General features: G+C 41.4%; 1 pseudogene; it reads left to right on the forward strand.

Annotated features, from left to right (window-relative positions):
• Positions 1–1,505: 1,505 nt before the first annotated feature.
• Positions 1,506–2,138, forward strand: LOC113592418 (lanosterol 14-alpha demethylase-like; annotated as a pseudogene).
• Positions 2,139–6,929: the final 4,791 nt, after the last annotated feature.

The following is a 6,929-nucleotide window of genomic DNA, read 5'->3' on the forward strand; positions in this document are numbered from 1 at the left end:
TGTAGGTTAGGAATCTGATGCAGGCCTTCCTGCAATGAAATCAATGTGTGGGGCCATGTTCCTTTCTGGAAGCTCCAGGGGAGAATCCATTTCCCTGACTTTCCTGTCTTCCAAAAGATGCCTGCATTCTTCAGCTCATGGTCTCGTTCCTCCTACTCAGAGCCAGCAAGGAAGACTTGAGTCCTTTTCACATCACAGCACTGTGACCTTTTCTTCTGCTTCCTTCTTCCAACGTTAAGAACCTTTCTGATTGCATTAGGTCCATCCAGAGAATCCCAAATTCTCTCCCTATTTTAAAGTCAGCTGGTTAGCAAACTTAATTCCGTCTGCTACTTTAATGCCTCCTTGCAATGTAGCATAACATATGCAGTCTCCCGGGATAAAGACATTGACATCTTTGGGAAGCCGTTATTCTGCCTACCACACTAAGACTTTTAATGCTGCCAAAAATCTAAGCTCTATCCATGAGTCAGGCACATATAAGTTAACAAACTTATTCTATGTAGTATTCATTTCCTGTTAAGATACAGGCACAAAAAATAAATAGTAAAAACAAATGATAACAAGATAAAGTGGCAGGGGAAGCATGATCATGAAACCCTCAAGAACTCACAAGGGTTGGCTGTTGCTTTCATTTGACAGAGAAGTCACATTTAGGAGGCACAGACCCAAGCCATGGGCAATTGTTTACCGGAGACCTGTGCTATCCAGGGTGGTGACTATTTATCATGAGAGGCAATAAAGCTCTTTTTCTAAAGAAAAAACAAAAAGATACAGGCAGAGCTATCTGCAGTTCTAAAAAAGGAGGAGGTGGAGGAGAGAGCATAGTATTTAAATAGTTTAAATAAACTTGGCCATTATCTACAGAAGTCTCCTGAACAGGGTGAATAAATAAACTAGAGGGACTTAGGGCTCCTTCTAACATTGTAAACCTACTGAGGATCTACTAAGTCCTGTTCCTCAATTTATCCCTTCCTCTCACACACCACAGAGCCACAGAGCTTAAGGTTTTCAGGGTATAGAAATAAAAAAATGCTCCCCAAAAGATCCATCAAAACTACAGCATTCTCACCAAATTAGCCTTAGGACTTTTCTCCTGTAAATATGGAAATGTAACTTAAAAAAAATTTTTTTTTGGCGGGGGGGGTACCTGGGTAGCTCAGTCGGTTAAGCATCCCACTCGTGGTTTCGGCTCAGGTCATGATCTCATGGTTTTGTGGGCTCCAGCCCCACATCGGGTTCTGCACTGACAAGGCGGAACCTGCTTGGGATTGTCTCCCTCTCTCTCTGCCCCTTTCCCACTCATGCTGTCTCTGTCTCTCTCAAAAATAAATAAACTCAAAAAAAAAGTTGTTTTTTTTTTAAATAAAAAATCAGAACTGGAGGTCAAGGCCGCCTCCAGACACCCAACTGCTGTTTTCTCTAGCTCTGTGGATTTGGAAGAGTGGCAGCAACCTCAGCCTCCAGCTTCTCCAGCAAATTGTAGTGACTGCCGCAGGGCCGTGATGTTGCTGGGTTTACTGCAGGTGGGTGAGTCGGTGCTGGGGCAGGCTACGGAGAGGGTGACCAACTGGTGACAACTTCCTATCCACGCTAATTGCCTGCACTTCACCCTTGGCCTAGTCTACCTGTCCTGCCTTGCAGTAGGCCACCTGGCCCCCCTGCCTGCCAGGGCAAAAAGTCCCCCATATGTTTTCTCTACAATTCCATTCCTTGGACATGCCATAGCATTTGGGAGAATTCCAACTGGATTCCTAGAAAACGCATGAGAAGTATGGACCTGTATTTAGTTTTAACACAGTGGGCAAGACATTTACTTACCTTCTGGGGAATGGTGCTGCCGTACTGGTTTTTCATAGTAAAAATGAAACCCTGAATGCAAAGAGTATCTACAGATGTCTGACAAACCTGTGTTGGGGACGGGAGTTGCATGTGATGTGCCTAATCCTAACTCTTTTTTGGAGAAGAAAATGTTAAAAACTCGCCTTAACATAGCCGACTTTAGAAAGCACATTTCTATAACTGAAAGAGCGTGCGGGAGAGAGAGAATCCCAAGCAGGTTCCAGGATGTCAGCACAGAGCCAGATGTGAGACTTGAACCCATGAACTGTGAGATCATGCCCTGAGCCAAAATCAAGTGTTGGACACTCAATCAACTGAGCCACCGAAATGTCCCAGAATACTTTCAAAGTTGAGGAGAAAGTGAAGAGAAAAACTTGTTTGAAGCGCTTTCTGAGCTCATAATTTCAATAGCCAGCCATTGCTTACATGGAAAGAAAATCAGAAGTCAACTCAATGACACAGTGGCACAACTGTATGCAGATTTGGATGGAAGTTTTAGCCACGTAGCTTGGCTGCGGCCAGGTTGGCTCCCTTTGCCTAGTTTCAGACACAGGGACAGAGTTCATCAAGCAGTCAAGATTTTCTATAAAGCAATCCAAGAACACAGATAGTCAAAAGAATTCTCCAAACTTTAGTAGATTCTACTTACAAGGATAGACATCATCTGACAGATGAGGAAACGGCAGCCATGTTTCTTGGACTGCTCTTGGCAAGGCAGCATACATCCTCAATCACTACGCCTGGACGGGCTTCTTTGTGGCCACATGAAACCATGTAAATTGGAACAGAAAACAGTCTGCGAAGATCTGACTCCTTTAATTTGTGACCAGCTGAAGGATCTAAATTTCCTTGATAACTGTGTAACAGAACCATCAAGACTTTGACCTCCTATAATGAACATGATGAGAATGGCCCAAACCCTCCAGCTACAGCAGGGTGTATCACTCCTCCAGGAAATCAGGTGTGTGCTCCTCCCACTGCCAATCAAAGATTTACACACTTATGGGTAGAACATCTGGACTTTAATCCTGATTGCTACCTTTGGGGCAGTCCAGCATCAGGAAAGAAGTTTGCCTACGTGCCACTGGAGCAAAGCATCATCTCCACATAAAGGAGAATGTTGTTTATGTTCATATCAAGACAATTTGGTCCACTAATACTTCATTTATGTGAACTTGATCTCAATGACAGGTATTTTTCCCACTACGGATTACACAACCACGATTCACATGCCTGAAAACCCAGTTATCTGATACAAAAGAAGATCAAAATGAAAAAGGCTGCAAGGAACCAATATGTGACACATCACTGTAAACCGCATAAATATTTGAAGAGAATGAAGTTTACAAAACAACTCCTGGTGTATTTCTCTTTTTTTGAGTGTAATTTTAAGTGACAGTTAGCTTGGGGCACCTGGGCGGCTCAGTCGATTAGGCATCTTGACTTTGGCTCAGGTCATGACCTCACAGTTCGTGAGTTCAAGCCCATTGGGCTCTCTGCTGTCAGCACAGAGCCTACATCAGATCCTCTGTCCCCCTCTCTGTATGCCCCTCCCCCACTTTAATGTTTGAATAAACATTAAAAAAATTTTTTTAAACAAAAAATAAATAAAATACAGCTATCTTATGTTTTTTATATTTTCTTAATTGAATGGTTCCATAAAATCTAATGGCATTTCAGATTATTTCCTAATAGTTTTATGATGGATATTTACTATATATGCTTTATTTAAGGAAATCAATCTCATTAGTAAGAAATTACTTAGGGTTTCTTAGTAATTGATAGATTCTTACCAACATACATAGCTCTTGGCAAGTAAGTTCAGGGTATTGAGGTATCGGACTAGATCTGCAAGTGTAAATGCCCACTGAGATACTTGGAAATCTTAGGTTATTTATTTACTGGGTAGTGTTTGTGTATGTAAGGAGGGATGGGTAGGAAATAAACTCACATTTAAAGCCTTGGATAAAAGAAAATCCCATCAATTGTTTTGGTATGAAGATACTTGGCAATGACAGAGCTATGTTGTAGAAAAATGCCCTTTGAAATTTTAACTGGAAGCATGGTTTCCAAGAAATCGAGAGAGCTCTGACAATGACTTAATAATGATGCTTCCTAAAAAAAATATAATTATTAACACTAAAGACTGCACATGTAAATTGATCTAATTACTAAATATTATATGTTTATCTACCTCATAAATTTATATGTGGTTCCACATGGTCACATGTGTGTAAAAGCCCAAGATAAAGTCCTTAAGGGATAATTTTTGTTCTCTTTGGCTCTAGGTGGTTTCCTGCTTCCTCTCCAGAATCTAATTAGGGATGTTTCTGGTTTCAGTTGTCGGTCAAAACTTAATTTAGGTTAACAACCTTTTTTTTTTCTTTCTTTTTTTTTTTAAATACAGAATCAGAGATCGGGAACTCCAGCTTTAAGAGTAATATGAAGCAGGGTCCTTGGGAGTAGTATCATTGGTCACATTGTGTGAAGCCTGTGTTCAAGAATCAACTCAAATTATACCTGGGTATCTGACTATGTACCTGTAATTTAACTACATAATCTGTTTTTACCAGATGAAGCCAAAATATTTTCCCTTGGGTATAAGGGAAAGATGCTGGAGGACCATAAACTATTTGTGAAGGCAAAATCTCTGTTGTCTGAGGAAAAAAAAAAAAATCAAGGATCATTGGTGGCCACAATTTCTCCTGACAAGTAAAAACATGTACTTACATTATACCTGCAGTAAATATAATTTTTAAAACTTATTTACATCAACTAAATGTAAATTTGGTAGTAAGATTTATTCTTATTTTACAGATGGAAGACCACTGACTATATATATATATATATATATATATATATATATATATATACACACACATTTAAGGCAAGATTACTAATATAACTAAGTTAACAGAGTTAGGAATAGATACACCTGCAACTAGATTTTTGTCATCCCTTTTTCCTTTGGTAGATTAAAAATACTAAAAGAATCCTTATGAGCATGGATGGAAAATAATAGGTCAAAGGAGGGTCAGCCCTACAGAAGTAGTTAACTACACTTCAGCCTGGATGGAGTAGCAGAAACCAGATTTACTCTCTCACCTGAAAAACAAGGGGACAGGGAGGACGAAATACATGAAATAAGTTTTCAAGACACGGGACATCAAGTAATGAAGGGGATGGTGATCTCTAAAAGGGAAACAAGCAGTTGCCCCTTAGTTCCTTAAGAGATTTTACACAAGTCACAGCATAGTGAAGGGGATCCAGACGGAGCCCCACAGATGCCTTGAGCAGAGGTCAAAGAATTGAGTCTGGATAGACTTGTAGCTAGGTTTCTCAATGTAGTACAGGAATATTAGCATATTGCAGTTAGCATATTGTTTTGCCTTACCACAAAGATTCTCTATCAGAAACACTCTGGCCCCTATACACATGGTTTTAAGTCTGATTCCTTATTAAAAATGCTTCAGTATGTCTAATTTATCATTGTACTATGTCTGATTCCACAAAATATGATTAAGGATTTAATATATTAAGTTTCATCCTTTGAATTGCTCCCATTAGGAAAATAAGTAATCAGGACCATCCTGAAAAGTACACGTATGCATGCTATATGGTCTATTCACGTTCCGAAATGGAGTAAAACATTCTACATGAGCAGAAGCTTGTCGGTGACTCATAAAGGTCGCCCTCACACACATCATTACAATATCCCAGCCAAGAGTTTGCCAAACCATGACCAAAATGAAAAGGAGAAAAATATATTTGCCCCACATTAAATGTCAGCTACTAGATTCTGTACAGAGGTATCAGCTTAATAGCTATTTGTCATAGTTGGGCCACACTGAGCCAAAATAGCCAACCAGTGACTCAGTCATCAGATGCATGCTTTGCCCTGGAGAGAGCTTGATGCAGCCAAGGCAGCTGTGCAGCTGAAGCAGACCCTAGGGCTGCCTAAATACCTCTGCCTCTGCTGGTTTTAGTGGCTTAGCTGGTGGCCCAGCACAGACCCCCATCCCCCAGATATGGTCACCATGCCCTTCATAGGCTGGGGTGGTTTACCATGTCCCTTTATGGCCACAGGTGGGCAAAGGAGCACCTAGAAAACGCAAGTGAATTATCTGGATTCCACTCATATTCCTGTCACCATCGTGTAAAAACAGCCCTACCCGCCTCCTGATGAAGAGAGTCACTTATCTCTGCCCAGACTGATCTCTTCTCTCCTATTGGTCTCTGGACATAAAAAGCCAGAAATGGTACACTACCCAACCCACCACAAATGGATTATCTATGGGGAACACTAATGAAATAGAAATACCTTTGATTTAGGGGTGCCTGGAAGGCTCAGTTAAGTGTCCAACTTCCGCTCAGGTCATGATTTCATGGCTCGTGGGTTCGAGCCCCATGTCAGGTTTTGTGTTGACAGCTCAGAGCCTGGAACCTGCTTCGGATTCTGTGACTCCCCCTCTCTCTATCCCTTTCCCGCTCATGTTCTGTCTCTCTCTCAAAAATAAATAAATGTATTAAAAAAAAAATACCTTTGATTTAATGACTATCAGCGACTTAAAGGATATCAAATCCTTGCAGAGTGTTGCCTCTGAGCTGCTGCCATCAGTGTATCTTCAGCACACCATTACACGCTTCTAGAAGCCATCCTGGTAGTGAGTTCACACCACCTTCCAGGATCCCAACCAGGATGTTAAGTCCTTTTAAGACAGCTCTTATCCTGCAACCCAAGGACCTAATGTGGGTGCTATTTAACTCTCCCCTAATTTATGTTCTGACTTGACCTTCATCCTGATGCCTGCCTCACGTACTCTTCCAGCTAGCCAATTCTTACAGCTCCTTTGGGGTAGGGTTTATTTTTCTCTGCAAGCCCAGTACCTCTCCAGCTGAGTGTTGCTTAGCCCTAATTCAAGGCCTAGTAACCTGGAGATAGGACAAGTCCTGAAGGGGGCACCTGTTATCGAGGGAGAGCTCGGCTTTGCCAGCCATCTTGGGGGTGGAGTGGAAGTGTCTGCCCTTACCAGAGAAGGGTGGGGCATGACTGTAGGCTCAGAAAGTTCAGTAGTCAGCAGAGTAAA

The sequence above is a fragment of the Acinonyx jubatus genome, chromosome B1, assembly GCF_027475565.1.
Source record: "Acinonyx jubatus isolate Ajub_Pintada_27869175 chromosome B1, VMU_Ajub_asm_v1.0, whole genome shotgun sequence".
NCBI classification, from domain to species: Eukaryota; Metazoa; Chordata; class Mammalia; order Carnivora; family Felidae; genus Acinonyx; species Acinonyx jubatus.